Source organism: Malaclemys terrapin, chromosome 7, assembly GCF_027887155.1.
Source record: "Malaclemys terrapin pileata isolate rMalTer1 chromosome 7, rMalTer1.hap1, whole genome shotgun sequence".
NCBI classification, from domain to species: domain Eukaryota; kingdom Metazoa; phylum Chordata; order Testudines; family Emydidae; genus Malaclemys; species Malaclemys terrapin.
Window position 1 is genome coordinate 68,345,916 of NC_071511.1, and position 20,729 is coordinate 68,366,644.

The 20,729-nt window shown below is 43.6% G+C and overlaps 1 protein-coding gene across 13 annotated transcripts in view; it reads left to right on the forward strand.

The window, feature by feature from the left end:
* The first annotated feature begins 4,943 nt into the window (after positions 1-4,943).
* Positions 4,944-20,729, forward strand: part of ZMIZ1 (zinc finger MIZ-type containing 1) — a 490,731-nt gene continuing 474,945 nt past the window's right edge. For all 13 annotated transcript variants that reach the window (XM_054033720.1, XM_054033719.1, XM_054033732.1 and 10 more), the window contains exon 1: positions 4,944-5,119. The gene's annotated coding sequence lies outside the window, so the exon portion shown is untranslated. The remainder of the gene's footprint in view (positions 5,120-20,729) is intronic.

Here is a 20,729-nt window from a genome sequence, read left to right on the forward strand (position 1 = left end):
AATGGACCAGGTCCCCATTGTGCTAAGGGGACACAAAATAATCCCTGCCCCCAAAGAGCTTACAGTCTACATGCCTAAATACTAGGGTTGCCAGGTGTCTGGTTTTGGACCCGAATGCCCAGTCAAAAAGGGACCCTGGCGGCTCCAGTCCACACTGCCAACCAGGCCGTTAAAAGTCCATTTACCGGTACAGCGGGAGCCTGAGGCTAAGGCAGGCTCCCCACCTGCCCTAGCTCCATGTGGCTTCTGTCACAGTTCCCCACAGCGACCCCTGTACCTTCTCCCTCACACAGAATGCGCCACGCCTTTTAGCCTGGGTCCAGCAATCACTCACACCCCCTGTAGTTACTGTTCTTTGTTCCAGTTCCCTTCAAGTATCTTGTGGGGGTGGAGAGACTCCTTCCTTAGCCAGCTGAAGACAAAATGGAGGGATCTCCCACGGGTTTAAATAGATTCTCTCTCGTGGGTGGAGACCCCCTTCCTTCCTCCTATGCAAAGTCCAGCTCCAAGATGGAGTTCTGGAGTCACCTGAGCAAGTCACATGTCCCTGCATGACTCAGTCTTTACAAGCTGAAGCCATTGTCCACATGGTATCTTGCATGTCTCCAGGAAGACTTCTTATGTGGATTGGAGCATTCCAAGATGCATTGTTCTCCAAGTGTTTCCTCATCAGGTACTTAACCTGGTGAATTCCTTCCTAAAGAAGCTGACCAAATGCCTCCCAAAGCTTACTTAGAAACCAAGCAAGCATACAGCCCATATTCTTAACCTCAAGTAGAAAATGATATGTATGTACAAATAGGATGAATAGATATAGTAGACCATAACCTTTAGGGAGATATATTACATGGCACAGGCAGCACAAAACATATTCCAGTTATGTCATACATACATTTATAAGCACCCCCCTCCCCATAAAGCCTTATGGGGTACACTGTCACACCCTCACTCCCCCAACACCCTGCCCCAGCCCTGAGTCCCTTCCTTCACCCAAACCCCTCATCCCTGGCCCTACCCCAGAGCCCACACCCTAGCCCTCTGCCCTAGCCTGGTGAAAGTGAGGGAGGGTAGGGGAGAGGGAGCAACAGAGGAAAAGGGGATGCAGTAGGTATGGGCAGGGCCTCAGGGAAGGGGCAGGGCAGGGTTCTATACAATTAGAAAGTTGGCAACCCTACTAAATACCTTTTAAAAATCTGGCCCTCTGGGGCTGAGTACCCCCAGCTGATGCCTATGAAAGCTGCAGGTTGTTGATGCAAAGCCCACTGAAGTAAATTGAAATATTTATATTGACTGCATGGGGCTTTGAATCAGGTCTATGCACTGAGCACCTCTGACACTCAGGCCCTGGGTATTCCAAAATGGCACCCAGCAACTGCGGCACCCAAACTCGAGGACTCATTTCAAAATTTAAATTTGCTGCTGGCCACACTTATGCATGGAAATTTTCCCCTTGGAAGTCAATAAGCAACTACACCCCCAGGTGAACCAGAATGGGTGCTTAAGGGGTCCAAAGGTAGTGGGGCTATCTCAATTGGTTCCTGAGTGCCAAGCCCAAGGTCACTCACATGGGGAGAGTGACACAGAATAAGAACCCAGATCTTCTAGGCCAGTGGCTCTCAAACTTTTTTACTGGTGACCCCTTTCACATAGCAAGCCTGAGTGCAACTCCCCTTATAAATTAAAAACACCTTTTAATATATTTAACACCATTAAAAATGCTGGAGGCAAAGTGCAGTTTGGGGTGGAGGTTGACAGCTTGTGACCCCCCCCATGTAATTACCTCATGACCCTCTGAGGGGTCCCAACCGCGTTTGAGAACCCCTGTACTAGGCCCTACTCATATGACCAGACCACAAGATGAATTATCCTCCCCTTCTTCTCCTGACCCAGTAGAGCAACATGGAAAAAAGGAGCTTGGCCTTTCCCAGCAAGCACCCTGTGTAATGAGCACCATGGCAATTAATAGAACTACTGCAATGTTTTTTTTCAACAATCAAATAATCTAGTAACTAATGATCGGGCCATCTGGTGTGTGGAGTCTGGAGTCTAGGCTGGTGGCCGAGGTGGGGCCCGATCCTGCACCCCCTGCTCACAGGTATGGCTTACGCTCGTAAGTAAGAGCCTGTAGGAACGGCCCCGTTGGGGGCAAGAGCCGTGTCCGCCTCCAGGCCCATGCAGGGCCAGCAGCTGCCTTGAGCAAATAAGAGCAAGGCTCCAAACAGCACCAAGCCCGGCCGGTTCCCGCACCCCGGTGTGAGTGGCAGCCGGGCACAGCGGGGCTGGTCCTGCAGCGGGGCGCGGCCCCTTTAAGGCGCAGAGTAGCGGAGAGCCCCGCGCTGCGTGTGGCGGTGGGGAGCAGCAGCGGCGCGGTGCGTGTGTCAGCGCGGCTGGCACTGGCATTGTTCCCTGACGTCACTCCGCCAGCCCTGCCGCCGCGGCTGCGGCTGCCGCTGCTCTCAAACTTGTCTTTGTTATTCAGCGCTCTCCGGCTGACACGGCGGCTGTCTGCAAAACGCGGCGCCCGGAGTCGGCCCCGCAGCACCTGGACTGGAGCTTCCTCCACGCACGCTGCTGCTGCACCTCCCCGTTACCGACAGCGCTGGCCTCTAGCAACATTTCGCTCGTTTCCCCCCGCGGGGGCCCTTCGGATCTCCCTGCCAGTGGTACATTGCAATAGCACCCAGATCTGCGCCCCTGTATGTCTCCCCACATTTCCCTAGCTATAGAGGTGACCTGCTGGCGGGGATTTATTATTTACACAGCTGCATATGGCTGGTGCTTTGCAGGCGCGTCAGGAGACAGTCCCTGATCGAAGGGGATCGCTCTATGCAATAAGGAGCTCTCCACGCCTTCTGGTTGGTCTGTTACAAACACGGTCAGAGGGGCAAGGGGAGGCAGAAAGCACACTGGGCTGGGATTCGGAGATCAGGGGAAAGCACTAAGACCCTTTAGTGGGGTAGATTTGGGAGAGGGACGTGGGAAAAGCACTAAGGAGGTGGGGAGGTTACTTTAGATTGAGGAACAGGAAAAAAATCACTAAGGGACTGATCAAAAGCCCCCCGAAGTTAATGGCCAGGCTTCCACTGACTTCAATAATGGATCAGGTCCTCAGAGCATTAAAGTGTTAATGAAAAGCAGGAATAACACGAGGTTAAACGGATTTTTGGGGGGGGCTACATTTTTTGAGGTAATAATAGCAACAAGAACATGATGAGGTTAAATTCTGGTTTGATGAGGGATTTATGTATTAGGAAGCAGGCTGGAAAAGAGAAGGTAGTAGTTAAGGGTATGACCCATCCCCTACTAATCAACTCTGAATTCCTACTCGCCCTTCTCCTTACAGACGGAACACCCACGTAAATAAGCGAGCACCATTAAAATGGGTCAGGGAAACAACTGCAGTCGTTAGTCGGCATAAGTGCAAAAGTGTTCCTACCGTAAATAGTGCAATGTGAATACAGTTGCAGTTTGACTGATAAAAACATAGTCCCTCCCCCTTCTAGTAACTCGACATCCTTTAAATACTAGATCTCTTTCTCCTCCTCCAACATCAAAATAAATCCGAGCCGATGAAGAGCTCTATAGCACTGTTTAAATTGCTTATCTTAATTGCATAATCTAACAAACCCCGTTGGAACCGGAATGAATATATTAGGCTTATTAACAACTCATCATAAAACACTTCCAGGACAATCAATATTTTATCAGGGGAAAGAGAAGTCGGGGGAGTTGTTTTTAGAGGATTGGTGCTAGTAATAACAAGAAATTGTCCTTGTCTTTTCTTATTGGAAATCACGCTGGATTTGTTCTTAAAAAAAAAAAAAGAAAAAAAAAACTCACCCTCTATTATTTTTGTTATTCGATTGAACCGCCTAGCAGTAAGGTCTGAGAGCTCATCTTAAAGCCCCGAGATTTGCAGTGACATGGTCAAAAAGTGTGTGGGGCGGGGAGGATAGCTCTTTGAATTGATAGCAAAGAACACGATCAAACTTTCAGGGACAATTGGACACCCGCATCCGGAGTGGTTGCTATTAAAATAAAAAACAGCCCCTCCTCTTTTTTTTTCTGTTTTCCCCTCCCTCTTCCCTAAGCCGTCCTTCTTTGGGGAAGCTTGTGCGTGTAGTGATACCGCCACTCCTCTTCGGTCTGGAGATTGTGTTGGCTGGGGCTGCTACTGGCAGTCAGAAAGCTCTCTTAAGGAACGATTCTATTCTCTTGCTAGTCCTAGAAAAGCTTCTCTCCTTCCCCACCAGAACAGAGAGCCTTTTTTCCGTGGGTCTAGAAGGGTAATCCAGCGCTCCTCTCCATCGGTTCCTTTATCCCTTCCTTCCTGAATCATTAGGGCTGCTCGCCTTGAAAATAAAACCCCACAGAACTAATATAACGTGAAACGCATCAAAAAGGCAAAAGAGCTTGACCCTTGCAACCAGCCATTCAGTAGTCTCTCTCTCCCCCCCCCCACCCCGTCTTCCCCCAAACCCCGGCAAAGATCCCCTTTGAGGAAAACATAAACTGGGGCAGCATCGCACGCTTTTAATTACATAAATTCCAGAGTGGGAATATCAAAATATCAAAAATATCAGCAATATCAAAATCCAGAGGGGAGGATAGTCCCATGCGTTCACTCTGGGATGGTTTGCACTGCACGCCATTCACTAGGATTAAGAGGAAGTTTGTGTTTTTTTTTTTTAAATCCTGTAAAACAATATTTGCATTTTTAACTTTAACTTTATGTGATGCGGGGAGGGAAGAGAGGGGGCGAGAATAGAGAGCGAGGGACAGAACATCCTTACAGGAGGCAGCTCCCTTTCAGATAGGAATCTGGGACAGATTTTGCCAACAGCCACAAAGCATGGCCCTTTGGTAATAGAATAGCCAATGTAATTTGACACTTCAACTTGCTGTGCTCTCTGCTAGTTGATTCACTTACTCACCCACTAACATTGAGCTCCTTTTCACTGTCTGTATGGGGGGGGGGAGCAGGAGAGAGAAACCGCTTTTAAATGAAAAATATTTTTAAAAGCACCTGAACAGAGCTGCCAATCAGTTGGGGAAAGAGGATTTTTGCCTGCCTGCTTTCTTATTATATTTCTTACTGCAAGCCTGCTGTGCAATCTAGGTAAGTTTCGTGTCTATTTCAGTCTTATGTTCACACCTCCCTGTGTTTGTGACTGGGCAAGGATTGTATCTTGAATGAGGCGAAACAATGGAGTAACCAAGCTAAGGAAATATATATGTATATATATAGAGAGAGAGAGAGAGAGAGAGAACATTTGTTTTTTGCGAGACAAGAAAATGTGTGAAGATTTCTTAAAGGGACAGGTTGTATGTGTGTGTCTGGAAAAGGAGAGGAGAAGGGGGAATGAGACAGAAAAAGAAAACAGGAGATCCAGCGGAAAAGGAAATTCCTTGCCTTTCTGTGATTGTAGCGAATAGAGATTAAGGAGCCAGAGTGTTCTATATTATGGATATGGGGCTCAGATCACTCCCTCACCCCCTTTGAGCTGGGGAGGGAAGGGGGCAGTGTTGGGGAAATAGGTGTCTTGACTGTAAAAGGAGGAATCCTTGAAAATTATAGCGGGGGGGGGTGGTGTCGTGTTGTAGATTTAAGTTTTAAAAGCTGAAACAATGAGGCGAATTAGGCATGCCTGAGAGAAAGAGAGCGAGCGATCTTGTGCCATAAAAACAAAGGAGGTTTTAAAATATTCCGGATAGCTTCTGTTTTCTGGCCAGTTTACCTTTCCTGACTGCTCCGGTTGTGCACCGACAGGCTCGTAATCAATCGAGCTGGCACTGAAGAATCTTTGGGGGTAAGGGGTGGGAAGAGGAAGGTTACAATAGCAAAGTATTTTTCCGGGGCGGGGGGCGCGTGTGTGGCGGGGGGATTGGGCATGTTTTCCGGGCTTTGGGAAGCTTGCCTGAGTGTAAATTCCTTGTGTCTGGGTTTTGAAAGCCAGTTGGGACTGGGGCCTCTCTCAATCACAAGGCAGGAGTAGTCTCTCTCTCTCCTGTGTACATCTGTCCAGGAAGCTGGGGGGGGAGAGGGGCCGATTGAAAGAACCCAGCTCCTGCTTTCTTGCCATTGTGAAAGGAAAAAGGAGGGAATCGTTTTCACGGGAGACTGGCTGAGCTAGCTGCAGTAAAAGGGAGAATGGCAGCCAGTTAAAAGACACTTAAGGAATGTAAACATAAAAATAGGAGCCATCTAGTCATGTTGTATTCCTTGCTCTAATAATCTGGAATGGGATTCTCTAGGCTGATTTTGTAATGGGGGAGGGGTGGAGAGGTAAAAGGAGGAATGGGGAAGTTGTTACTATACCCATTTTTTTACTCTGCAAACTTTTGTTTTACACCTGTATAGTTTAATTTCAATCCTACTTTGGAGTCTGTGATGGGGAGCATTAGACTAGTTCTTGTGTTAAGTTCCTTCTACTGTTGCAGACCTCATTCTTATGCTTAATAAAACTGACATGTATAATGGTGAAAACATAACAAATTGCTCTGATTGTGGTTCTCACTAACTGGTCCAGGCAGCTGGACTGAGAATTAGAAACTACCACATATAGGTAATTTATTGAAACTGAAGCTAACTTAAGCAATAGCCCTGCATTACTGTTTGATTGTGCACAGTGTATATTTTTTTGCCTCAGTTAATAATCTGCAAACGGCTTAATGGCTCTGTAGCACAGAGGAATTGGTTTTCTCCATTTACTTCAGCAGGCCTGAGTGAAACTGGTATTCTGACTGCTTTTTTCAATGCATTGACATGAGGGAGGAGGATTTAACTTGGCAGCCTGAACAAATGCTCTATCAAAGGTTTCCTAAGAGACAGTAAGAGAGTCGGTGGGAGATGAATGACCTGGGGTAGTTTTAGGGTGCTACCTATGCAAGCTTTCTTTTAAATATGAAATGGCCATTTAGAACCCTGAATAGAACTGTGTGCATCAGAAAGGTGACAGGCTTATAAAATTTAAAAGGGCAAAAGCCCATTAATGCTTTGGCAAAGCTTTGGCTCTGGGCTTTGGTTGAGTAGTTCCAACTGCCTTGAAGTGCCAGAGCTTTTAAAGAATCTTTAGCAACAGCTTCTCTATAGTGGCAATATGGAACTTGGCCTTGTAAATTGGAAGGTTAATGATGCAGTCTCCTCCTCTCCAGACAGGAGAATGGGGGGTGGGTATAGGATATGGATACAAGGGTAAAAAAAAAAAACCCCACAATAAATGATTAGGCAGGGCTGTTGCTAATGAAAGACTATTCCAGCTTTAATACTTGTACAATCATTTTGCACTGTGGCAAAAGTTCTAACCCAAAATTAATATACAGTCAACTGAGAAAAAGTTTGTCAAAGAGGTTCAGCAAAATTATACACTTAGAACTACTGACAGTTTTTGGGAGAATTAGGATTAATCTAGCAGACACAGAGTTGGTCTCTGCCTCAAACTTGCACCCCCTTCTTTTGATCGAGGGAAGTTTACTATGGCATCAATCTTCTCTTGGCGGGGCCTGATTCAGATTTATGAATGCCAGAAGACTTGCGCTGACCTTTTTCTGTTCAACTCGAGGATGTTGAAACACCAGCCATCAAACAAAAGACACATTGAAAGCAAGATCTGCAATAGAGCACGTGTGACTTTGAGGCTGGTTGAGTGCATTTGGTGACACTGTTTTCTTCTGAGTTCGGGTGAGAGTTGGGGGGAGGGGAGGAGAAAAGGCCATTTATTAAAATGAGATTTTGGAAAAAATGACTTACTTAAAATAATCTAAACACCCCTAATTAGAGGACACAATTTTGCTTTTTTTAAAATAATCACCTTTTTAGTTTCTTCAAAATTCTGAGGCTAAGGAAAGAGACTGCAATGTTTTCTTCCTGAGTGCAATAATGATATGAATTTTGAAGTATCTATCCTGTTTATTTTTTTTTAAAGAAAAATTGTTTTAAAGAACATGAGAACTGAAGTTCTAGAATTGTCTTTAGGATGTAAAAAGAAGAAAAAAATAAAAAATTGCTCAGGATTTAATTGCCAGATCTGTGGTTTTGCCCTATATCAAAAGTAGTTCTTGTCTACTCTGTAGGCTAAGCTTAAAGGAGATTTTAGTTTCATTTAAAAATAAAAAGCAGAGCCAGTTAATTTAGTATTTCACTTGTCTGTCTCATTAATGTCAACATGAATGGATGCTTTCATTGTTTACAGCAGCTAAGGTTCACAACACCTTAAATAAAATTTAATGATTTCAGAAATTGTGTCTATGGCAAAGGCTCAGTTAAAACTTTGTTGGGGAAAGAACCATGTTGCTGGACATCTATACAGTGAATGTTTTGTAGTGTCTGAGATCATGAAACCTGGCTATGAGTATGGTGTAGAACTTTGTTTTCCAAAATATTGTATCACACAAAAGATAATAGTTATTTTTTCCCATTACTTAAAGGATTTTTTTTAATAATCAGAAAGTTTTACAAGGAGTTGAAGTGATGGAATTCTCGGTACCATATGTTTCCATTCATAACTTTTCTTGGGAGTTGCCTGCCCTTTACCCTATATCTCTTCCACTTTTATAGGTTCCAAAGGTTTTGTGTCCACAACAAAACTCATGGGTGGTAATTACATCAGTGACACTACAGTTGATCCAAAGTTAGCTGGTCCCTAGCAACTTGACATGTGTGTTATCTGCCAGAAAAGCTTGGTTGCTCACTGTAAACCGGAAAAACGTATAAGTTTGTTAATTTTGTTTTTTGTTTTGCCTTCTGTCTTGCTAACGTGCCCTAGCATTTGGAGGCAATGGGGCCCTGCATTTCCAAGTTATACAGAGTACAGTGTGACTTGAGGAGTGAACATAAGGGTGGCTCAGGATCTACTAGTTTTTAGTCACTATGTCATAACAACTTGGGGAATCAAACAGTGCAGAGAGTAATCTAGTTATTGTTCTACCTGTAAAATCTGTTTCTTATACATACCTGGGACTGCAGTTGGTGCCTGTGGTAGCGAATTTAACCACTATGCAACTGACTAATTTTTCCCTCCTAGTTATACCAATTTCTCTGAAATCCTATACAGTATTAGTGTAAAGACATGGAGAGAATATTGCTGCGGAGTTGAGAATTGGTTTATGGTTGCACTCATCAGCTACTGTGCTGACAAGACTTCTTTATCCATTTAAGATGTTGGTTTGTTTTTTAAAGAGGAAGCATATTTCATCAAGATGTAGTACAAAGCAAATATGCATGGGGTATATCCAGTAGTTGAATATGGTAGGAGCGTTTTGTTATTTCACTGAACTTTGTGTGGATCTAAACTTCCCTGCTGACATAAGGCTAGGCAGTGTCAGTGGAGCTAGAATTTATTCTTCAAATGGGTGTCTTTTTGGTTTAAAACAAAAGGTTTGCAAACGCAAGTGTTACTTTGTCATAATGATTTTATTCCTCTCTCTTCCCCCAAAGCAAAAACTTCTTATGTAGCAATTTTCATTTTATTTGTTTACATTGGATTTTATAGAACAATCTGCATTTAGGTTGGTTAATTTTAGGAGGTTTTTAAAAGGGCTGTAGGTTGCAAGAGAAATGTCCAGGCAAGGAGGTGTAATGGATCATCCTAGTTTGACTGTTGGAGGCAGTAGTGTATTATGAGAGTAGAGATGGTCTTAGGCTTTGTCATGTGATGCTTTTGTTTCTAATAGGTTGAGATGCATTGAAAACTGAGTGGTTTTTACTACTTGCAAATGTTGGGCTCTGATTATATGAGCAAAGTGGTACAACTTTCTCCCAAGGAGAGAAGGATGAAAAATAGTGTAGACAGTACTTTTCTAGTGGGAGAGAGAAAACTATCTTGTGTAGGTCCTTAGTGTGCCTAGCTAAATTATCCAGCCCATGATAATAGAAATTAACTTTAATCAGTGGGAAGAACCCAAGTCTGCAAGGAACATACCCCTCTGTGTAACTCAGAAATATTCATTTGATTCAAGCTGTCTTATGTTTGCATCAGTTGAGATAATTATACCTTTCAAACCTGCATATGGGGGTAAAAGCAGTAGCTTATATTCCTATCATTCAATTCTGGAACAGCTGGATCCAATTGTTTCTGGGGTGAGGGGATGATGGCCTACTTTTTAAAGGTGTCTCTAAAGGGCTAAAAACAAAATAGACCCATATGCCCTTTGTAATGATAGTTCAGTAATTCAGGCTGGGTGTTTTGTATTTTATTTAGTTATTTAATAAGTTTGCATTCAGGTGGTCACATCTAAACTATCAAATTAACACTTCATTAAAATGAATATGGGAAATTTTCCTTCTGTTGATACTGTCTCTCTTTGACTCTACAAAGCTGCAGTGAATTGCTTCACAAAGTAAAGTGTGTAGCCTATTGGTTCAATCTAGGTAGGATTTTTTTTTTTAAATATAAAATCCCTTTACTATTCATGGCACTACAGAAATCTGTGGAAGTACCATAAATCTGTGGATTTGGATTGCCCCTACTGTTCACTGTTTGTCTGCGTAAGGAGCTTGCTATTTGATTTTCTCCTGACTAAATGTTTATATGTCAGCGGATGGTGAAGAGTCGATTTATAAAACAGATGTCATAATACTAAGACATCCTTCTCCAGATCTATGCAGCCTTGAATTTTGTCTCTCTCTCTCTCTCTCTCAAAGTATTCTGTGGTTCCCTGCCCTGCTATCTCCTTTGCAATAGAACCATATTTTAGTTTTTCAGTACTGTATGGAGTGCAAGCTCAGAGGCATGCTTGGTTGCTCTGAGCCTTCTTTACTGGGCTAAGGCCGTGGCGAGGTAGAACTACCTTTGGCTGGCCCCAGCTTCCATGAATATTGTGTGTGCAGACTCAACTGGTTGCTCAGCTTTTTGTTAATTGTGAAGGGCACATGTTTTTATCTTACTACTCTCCACAGCAGTCACTACTTCCTGAAAGCTTAACATAAGGTAGGAACTGGGAGCAATTCCAAACTAGATATTAATAAATGTATCTACTAGAAATTAGCATCAGAATGAAGCCAACAGACATTATATACCTTCCATACAGTGTGATATGAAATCAACATGGTAATTTTCTAATCACTGTGTCTGGCCTCTTGAAACTGTTTCTTGCCTCTGCTATTGTAAACCACGTGTAAGAAATCACTGGAGGAGGTAATCGGGGGTTGGGGAGGGGAGGGAGGAAGAGGGGAAGGAGCTGTGTGTGTAAACAGTCTCCTGGTGAGTTATTTCACAAGCATAAGTCAATCTGGGCCAGGATGGTATTAATTGAAGGATACTAACAGGTCGATCTGCTTAATACACAAATGCATACAGTGTAGATAAACTGTGCCCTGATCTTGTTACAGTTTTCTGTACCTGGTGAAATATTATCTGCCCTCGTTTTGTAAGGACCTTTTGCTTAACAGATTAACACACTTGTTGGCAGAGGGGACTTGGAGGAGTGAAATAAATGGAGAAATGCAGCTCAGCTGTGAGCAAGTTTGGGGTTTTTGTTTGTGCATGTCTGTGAGACTGCAGAGCATGATGATTGACTGGCTGACAAAGCCAGTGTTATCAGTCTCCTAGGGGTTTCCAGATAGTCTCATAACTAATCAGAGCAGTTTATTTATTGGGGATACAGTGACACAGATATATGACAAAATGGTAAGGGCTTCAATTGGTCATTTAGTAGGAAAAAACAATTCCTCTGATAAATATGTGTTTGTCTCTTGGCTGTGCTCCTGTTACCCTCTGAGAACAGAAGAGCTTTTCAGCCTGCTCTGAAAGGTACACCTTCTGTGCCTTAGCCAGCAGTTTTTAAAGAGTAAGCATCTCTTCTCTTTTCCTTGTTTAAACACCCACCCTCCCCAAATACAGTCAGCTTGAGCTTTCTGCCTTCCTCTGTTAATAGGTCATGACTATTAATAGGTCATCACTATCACTGGGTGATAGTGCTACTATAGTTAAGGTTGAGACTAGTTTACTGTTTAGCAGCTGATTTTTCTAAGTGCTTTGAAATCCACATCCTTACTTGAATTGTCTTGAAAATTGTGTGCCTCATGAGAATCCAGGGAGAGTTAATGGTCCAAATCTGAGATCTTTCGATCAAGGTGTTCCTGAAATACATTCCCCACCCCACCTCCTAAAAATCACATGATTCAAAATTTTACAGTTCTTAATGTCTCTCCCCCCATCCCCCATATTTGAAGCTCAAATGATGGCTTTGATCCTCCCCAATCTGGTATCACCCACTTGCAATTTATCTCAGTTTGGCACCCTTATTGCAAGAGGCTATAGCAGGAGGCATGAAGGAGCCAGGAAGAGGGCAGAGCAGGTAGGTGAATGGCCGTGAGGTATGCAGTGTTCTTGTAGCCATGCTGGTTCCAGGATGTTACAGATACAAAGTGTTTGAATAGCAATGAGGTGTTCCCCAGGTGATCTCCTTCAGCCCTCCCATCATGGCCCCCTCAGTACTATCATTTCCTCAAAAAACAAGGGAAATTCACTGCCCAGAAATGGTTAATGTAGGGCTGAGGTTGACTGGAGTGCCTCTTATGTCATCAGGAAGTCAAATGCACCTATACTTTAATCTATGAAAAATAGGAACTACAGAGTTAAAGTACTGCCAATTGTGCCCTGCACCCTTAACTCTGCCCTCTTTTGAATGATACCCCAGCCCACCCCGACAGATAACATTGCAGCACTCTGTCCTTCCAGATGATATGGAACACTCCAGGGATGGTAGCTGAGTACAGCAGTAGAAAATGTCAGGCTATGTCCTCATTAAGGCAAAAGTTATATTTAGGATGGGTTTAGTGAACACAAGCTGGCTGTGCCGGGCCTATACCAAAGCATTTCACCTGTTCAGGACAAACCACCTCAGAGTTGGCAGATGTTAGCTCCTTTGACCCTTGTCCTAAGGATTCCTTCTGGAACATCACCCAAACTTACCTCTTTCCTGTAGTGTATTGTCATGTATGCTTGCAGCTTGCTACAAATCCCTATGGCAACAACAGACCATTGTGCTCTTCTGCCCACACAACCCACATAACTCAACACAGAAAGGAGGGGCCCAGGATACATTTGGGTGCAGATGCACCTCTCCTCATATCCCAGTGTGAGCTGTGGCAATCTACAGCAAGTATCCCTGCACCAGTCAATATAGCTGTTAATAACACACCGAAGAGCCGTTGGCACAGAATGCAGACAAATGAGAGAATACAGTTCTGTGGGACACAACCAACCACTTAAAATAGCACATTCATTTAATTATTCCTAGTGTCTTCCTATTATAGGGCAGCCCTGGCTGAAACATACTTACACTTTATCATCAATGGCTCTTGCCAGCTCCAGGGGGCAGAACGGAGGTTGTGGGGAGGGATTGGTGTGTACCTTGACTATGTATTTCCTGGTTTCGGTATAGGTGCATTCAACATTCTGAAAGGGAATGAGGCACTGTCAGGCAACCTTAACTGTGTGTTAAGGAAGCTTTTGGGCAATGACTTAAGTTGGGTTTAATAAGAGGATTCCTTTCTCACAGTGAGGTTTTTAAGAGCTCCCCTTTCTGCCTCCAAATTTAATAATGTTAAAGCAAAACAAAGCCTTTATAGTCTGGAACAGGCTCTTTTTTCAGGAGCTGTAATGTTTTCAATTAAGTATCACACACAGCATGGCCTCAACACAAACCTTAAGGATTCCACGGGATTGCAGTTGCTCATAAGATTTTGGCCACCTTAGTGACCAGAAGTTGGAATGCTTATCTGTAAGGAAAATTTGCCTAGAGTGTGTTTCAGGTTAAGAGAGAGTTTGAGAATGCTGGTTACCAGGGTAAGAAGTGTGTGACAGTAAAGAGCCATCACTGTTAAAAGCGGAAAAGTGTTCATAGGTCAACGGACATCCCATCTGGTTGCCTTTTCCTCTTCCCAAGGGGGGGAAAAAGCATTAAAAATAATTTTGAGACTTCCTCAGTGGCATTAAATTCTTAATAGAACAATTTATAAATGAGAGAGAGGGTTTCTTCTGCTGAGGTTTGCAGAGGGAAAGAAGAATGATGTGACTGTCATAAGATCTGTCTCATTTCTTTGTGTCTTTCCTACAATTTCGATGTTTGTTTAAAGCTCTTATAACTCTTTCCCAACAATAGGATCACAGAAGTTAACTTGTTTACAACAGGTGCACAGCTTGCACTGGCTGCCCTTGCAGCAACCCTATGCCACCCCCAAGCATTTTCAAAGAAAGCTTCCTCTTTTTGTTCTGCTGCAGGTTGATGCACTTTACATTTGATTTAACATTTTGTATCTAAGATTGGACTGCTCCTTCTAAAAGGAACCTGGTTTAGTGAACTTCCTCCTGACAGTGCTTCTATGATTATTATATCTCTTCAATCCAACCTTATTAAAGTACTTTATAAACTTTAAGTACAGCTCATGATGGCACTGTTATGTAGGTATTATCTCCATTTTATAGATAAAGAAACTGAGGCACTGAGAAGTAGTTCCTTGTTTGTGAACACTGTGCAGATAGAGTATACGCTTACTGAAAACTCTAAGGCAACTTAACTGTGGACTCCCTCCTGCTCCGCCATAATAACATCTGCATTTTTGTGCACTCCTCACCAATTCATCTTTTCTGCTGCTCCTCCCTCATAGCCGACTGATCGAACAAGCTTTTAAAACTGCTGATGGTGATTCTTCAGATGACCTGTTTAAGGAGTGTTGCAAATCAAGAGACTGAATGGGGAAGAAATATTTGGTCAGACTTTTTGAAACTTTTGTTTTTTGTTAACACACACACAAAGCTCCAATGTGCAATTAACAATTGGGAGAAAGGACATCTTTGTCAAATATCTCACACCCACATCTTTCAGTTATGGTGTAAGAGCTCACTTCAGTCATCTGAGGCCTACAAGAAGTCTTCTGGCAAAACCAGACCTTGCATATCTGATACTTCTAAGCAGCATTCCCTCCTAATTTTTCCCACCCATGTACGGAATGAATTTTGTTATGTGCACCAATATGGAGGTGATGTGTGAAAAAAATGCCTCCATATTGGTGCACATAACAAAATTCATGTGGTGGGGTGGGGTCAAGGGGTTCAGTGTGTGCGAGGGGGCTTAGGGCTGGGGCAGAGGGGTGCAGGCTCCAGGGTGGGGTCAGGGATGAGGGGCTCAGGGCTGGGGCAGAGGGTTGGGGTGCGGGGGGTGAGGGCTCCAGCTGGGGTGCAGGCTCTGGGGTGGGGCTGGGGATAAGGGGTTTGGGGTGCAGGCTGCCCCGGGGCTACGGCAGGAAGAGAGGACTCCCCCCAGCTCTCTCCCCGCAGCAGCACCTGGGCTGGGGAGGGAGGAGCACCTCTCCCCACCGCGGCAGCTCTGGTGGAAGAGCTCCTCTCCCAGGCCTTGGCAGTTCCGGCGGGCCTGGGCTGGGCCGGGGGAGGGGCTTCTCCCCCTGGCAGCTCCAGAGAGGCTGCGCTGGGGGACCTGCGCGGCCCTAAATAGCTTGCTGCGTGGCTTTGCAGCTTACAGGGAACCTAGCGTCTAAGGTATAAGTGCAAGCAAAGAAAAACTCATTCAGACTTTGTTTATATTTCATAAAGAAGCATGAGGCAGACACAAGTCCAATATTTTTTAAAATCCCGTGCCAGTGACTTTGAATTGTAATTTCCCTGTCAGGTCTGTGTGCTAGGACTTACAGGGTTACATTTTAAGAGGTGATGGGCACTTATTTTTAGTATTATTATTTGTGTTTTGTATTAAAGTAGAAATTGGGGATTGGGACTGCGTTATGATAGCCACACTACAAACACATAGTAAAAGACAGTCCTTGCCCCAGAGAGCTTGCAGTTGATTAAAATAGATGTGGGCGCTCGGTATTTCAGAAAATCAGGCCTCTTTTAACTCAGACCACTGGTTTGACAGGCAGAGGGGTATAATAGTAATTCTAGTAACTTTCTTTTGAAACTCCCTGAAACATTAATAAATATTTTTCTGTCAAGTCTGTGGCATATGCAGAATAAACAGTGGTGTGGTGTATAGCTTTTACTGGCACTGGTTTGAATTGACCTACATAACTGACCAGTGGCAAAGCCATTTGATAATAATGAGGACATCTTAACCACCTGCCGATAAAATCCTTAAGTCAGACCACACACCATCATATATTCCCTGTGTGCATGCGCATAGTATTGTGTATGCAGTTTTGCATTATGTATGTTTTGTGCTTTTAACTCTGGATCTTTTGGTTTCATCGACCTGGAAGTTCTCTATGCAGGATTCCGATTCACTTTAAAGGAAATTGTGCATGCAAAAGGTAGACTTCCAGGATCAGGACCAGAAAAGGCAATAGTCCTCGTATGTCACAGCTTTATTGTGATAATTTGTTCTGCTGTAGAAGACGGAGAAAAATTTGTTCAGAAGCATTTATTTAGGAAGCTAAAAAACTAGGACCTTATCTGGCATTGATTTAAATAAGTGGGAGTGGCACTGAGTTGGTAATAACATTGACACAGATTAAAAGCAGAGGGTCTGAAAGTAAACTGCTCCATAGGAACTGTAGTGTGGATAGATGACATCTTAGTCCATTTATCCATGCTCTTACAGTTGCCATTTAAGGGCAGATGCAACAACAGTAAATAATGTCTTAAATGTTTATCCAGAACAACTTACTAAGTAAATCTACCAAAATATGTACAGATCCACTGGCTCTTACAACTTTCCCCCTCCACTTCTCTCTCAGCCTGCCTTGTCAGAAAATACCTTATGTGCTCAGAAATAAGAGGTCTGCAACAAAATATTTAATATGCTCAATTTGGGTTTATTGTAGTTCCCTTAACTAAAACACAGAGATGTTAAGCATCTGTATTGAAGATTTGACATATTTCCATTGTTTGGGTTAGAATGTAAGTTGACTGATTGGTGCAGTGTGTTTAATACATTATCTTTAATCTTTGGATATCTGGGTTCAATGCTACCTTAGGTGATAGAGGTTCCTTGCCGATTTTAACAGATATTAGACCTGTTTAGATACAACAACAACAACAACAACAACACTGATTCATGTAGTACAACTGTCCCACAAGCTTGTGCTGTTTCTGATAGTACCCTGCCTGGCTCTGCTCAATGCTGTTAGAAACACAGGTAAATGTAGGGTTGCCAACTTTCTAATTGCACAAAAGAGAACACCCCTGCCCCACCCCATGCCCCACTCCTTCCCTGAGGCCCCACTCCTGCACCTTCTCCGAGGCCATTCAGTCCATCCCCCCTCCCTCTGTTGCTCGCTCTCCCCTACCCTCACTCACTTTTACGGGGCTGGCTCAGGGAGCTGGGGTGTGTGTGTGTGGGCTCTGGGTGGGGCCAGAAATAGGGGGTGCAGGAGAGGGCTGGGGCAGGAGGTTGGGGTGCGGGAGAGGGTACAGGGTCCCAGCGACACTTACTCCAGCTCCCAGGAAGTAGCCAACAGGTCCCTGCAGCCCCTGGACACGTGCTGCCCCCGCAGCTCCTATTGGACACAGTTCCCGATCAATGGGAGCTGCGGAGCCGGCCCTTGGGGCAGGGGCAGTGTGCGGAACCTCCTTGGCCGTTCATGCATCTAGGGGCTGCAGGGACCTGGTGGCTGCTCCTGGGAGCTGTGCAGAGCTAGGGCAGGCAGGGAACCTGTCTTAGCCCCGGGCCCCTGTTGCACCGCTGACTGGACTTTTAATGGCCCAGTTGGCAGTGCTGACCGGAGCCGCCAGGGCCTCTTTTCGACCGGGCATTCCGATTGAAAACTGGACGCTTGGCAACCCTAGGTGAATGTATTTATCATTGAAGTAAAAAGGGGGGGGGAAATCACATGAATATATACTAATTTTGTTCCATTTATAACTGTTCATTACTAAGGCGAAGCGAGATGCTTAACAATAGGTTTTTGATCAGGGCTTCATGTAATTGTTTTACTAGATTCCTTTCACACTTAAATGCAGAAAGTGAAAACACCCTGATAGGTTCCAAGTAATTTGCCCACTCCAATACTTATTGACTTTATTATGATGTGACATGACCTGAAATAATAGGAAAATTATTTTCTCAGTGCATAAACTTCGTTATAACTGTTTGAGAAATTCCTATTTTGGGAATAGTCCTGTCATGAAAGCGCTACCAAAATTTCGGATACTTCTTTGCAGAAGAATTTCAAGTATTTCTGACACTGCTGTATAGTTTAGTACTTTGTACCTCACTGAACTTGGTTTAAACAAAGAAAAACAGAGGCCTGGCATGTCATTTTTAGCTCCCCGTTGTCTGAAACTGTCTTTCTCAATAGAGAGAAATGGAAATAAAAATATTGGTAGTATTGCCTAGCAATTTCCCAGTATATTAAGTCACAAAATGATGAAACATAGGTCATATCTCCTGGCGCATTAAATATATTTTTAAATACTTATATTTTTCTGTTTATTCCCCTCAGGCTCTCGTGACTTCTCACTTTATTTTGTGGCAGAAATTAGTAAGGCAGGAAAGTGATCTGAAATTTTCTTATGGAGGAAGCAAAGAATTTGGAAGCCAAGTTTCTTTCCTCACTTCCAATATGGATTTGGAAACATTTTCAAAGGAGGCTAAAGATGAGCTATACGTATGCCAATCCCTTTTAAAAGATTGCTTGGCTTCTTTGGTCAATAAATACAAAACCCTAATAAACAACACTGAAAAGGCTGGTGTTCTCTGGCAACTGCTGTGTTTGAAGATAGACATGGCTTGTTTTGTGAATGTGTAATATTTTTAGTTTGAGATACAAACACACACCCTGATATAACCACCGTACCCTTTCCATTTACTTTAAAACCTAAGGGGTCTAAGGTCCAAAATTCTTAAGGCATTAAGGTGTTGCTGTGCTGAACATTGCAATGCTTAATTGATTTAGGAGCCTAAATGTTGATGGAATTTAGACCCCCCCAAGTGCCTAAATCCCTTTTGAAATGAGATTTAGGCTCCTATATCACGTAGAGTTGGGACACTGAGCACAGCAGTGCCTACATACTTTTAAAAATCTGGGTCTCAACCCTTACAATTAATGTATATTGGCCTGCCCTTGCCCACACATGCAGATGAGTAACTTAAGTTGCACGTATAGTACACCTAGATACTTGCATTAGTAAAGATATGTGCTTAAGTGTTTGCAGGATTGTGCCCTAAAGGTTTCGTGCCAGGAAATAAGATCAGATTTGTGATTTATGTCTTGAAAACAAATGTGGCTTAAACAATACTTGTAAGTGAAACAGGTTTGAAAATGTTTTGAGGTGTGTTTTTTTCCCCATGTTGATAATGCTTAAATCTTCCTGCCCCCGTGTTAAGAAAATTTTAATGATTGAGGGATGCTCCAAATGTTATTAGTTTTCATTGCTATCTTTGAGTGACTAGGATGAGGAACTTCAAGAGATCAGTTCAACAGCTGGAGTGCTCCACCTGTGTCTTTCTGCCACATCAATGGATCAGGACAGCATCAGGTGATTAGCAGGCAATTGGAACAAACTCCCCTTTTCAATTGTGGCTCCCACTGTACTTAAGAGGGTGTGGGGGAGAGGCTAAGTATTTGTGATATTCTTAATTTAATTAGAAACGTTTGCATCCAGCTGAACAGGGACAGTCTCAGCCTGAAAGCAGCCTTTAAATTTGTGTGTGCTTGTAATATTTGTGTGTTGTAGCATCTATAGAAAAGGATATAATTAGAGAAAGTGTCTTCCAGTTACACACAGAGATGGAGGAAAAGGGAGTGGAAGTGTGTGTGAGAGAAATTTCATTCGTAAAGAATACAGTATAAAGATTAAAAGCTAGGCTAGCTTTAGTTGGCTACTTTTATCCCTAAACAACTGCAGGTTTAATTTTAGACTGAAGTTTTTTTCCTAAATGTTGTTAGTTGGAGGATGAGGGGTTTAATGCAGATGTAAATGTCGGTATGGTGAAAAAATAGTTTGAGCATCATACAACTTTGGACGGCATGTGGTTCTCTATTTAGCATACTATTTAAAAGCTGATTTCGTTTTTTAACCTGGAAAGCAGACTACTGAGTAGAAACTAATTGTTTTCTTAGGGCCCATTATTCCACAGGTTCAATTCTGTACACTTCTTGAAATACACACTGATATGATCAGACCAAACTTTTCTAAGGGTGATAATGGGATTGCACAAATGTGACGGACCAATATCTGAATACCACATGGTTTTACACTCTAGCTGTCCTACCATATCTTAATATGATGGTATGAGCCAAAGCACGGGTTTTCTTTTTGCATTTAGAGGTTTAGGTCAAGAGCCTTCATTTGTTATTTGTAATTTGGTTTTTGTGTTTTTTATCATCTTTTAAATAATGCTTGACTACAGAAATGGTAGCTTTCAGGCACCTTCCTTCTGTAACTTGATGATTAACATTTTTGACTTGAGTTCAGGGCCGGTTCAACCAGGGCCGGCTCCAGGGTTTTGGCCGCCCCAAGCAGGCAAAACCAAAAAAAAAAAACCAAAAAAAAAAAAAAAAAAAAGCCGCGATCGCGATCTAAAAAAAGCCGAATGACGGACCCTCCGCCGAATTGCCGCCGAATACCTGGAACTGCCGCCCCTGTCCGGAATGGCCGCCCCAAGCACCTGCTTGAGAAGCTGGTGCCTGGAGCCGGCCCTGGGTTCAACCACTAGGCAAACTAGGCGGTCGCCTAGTGTTTGGGGGCACCAAAAAGCGGTGTCCTGGCTCGGCAGGGAGAAGCCGCCTTCCGGAGGCACCGGAGAGCCAGAGTGTTGGCTTGCGGGGG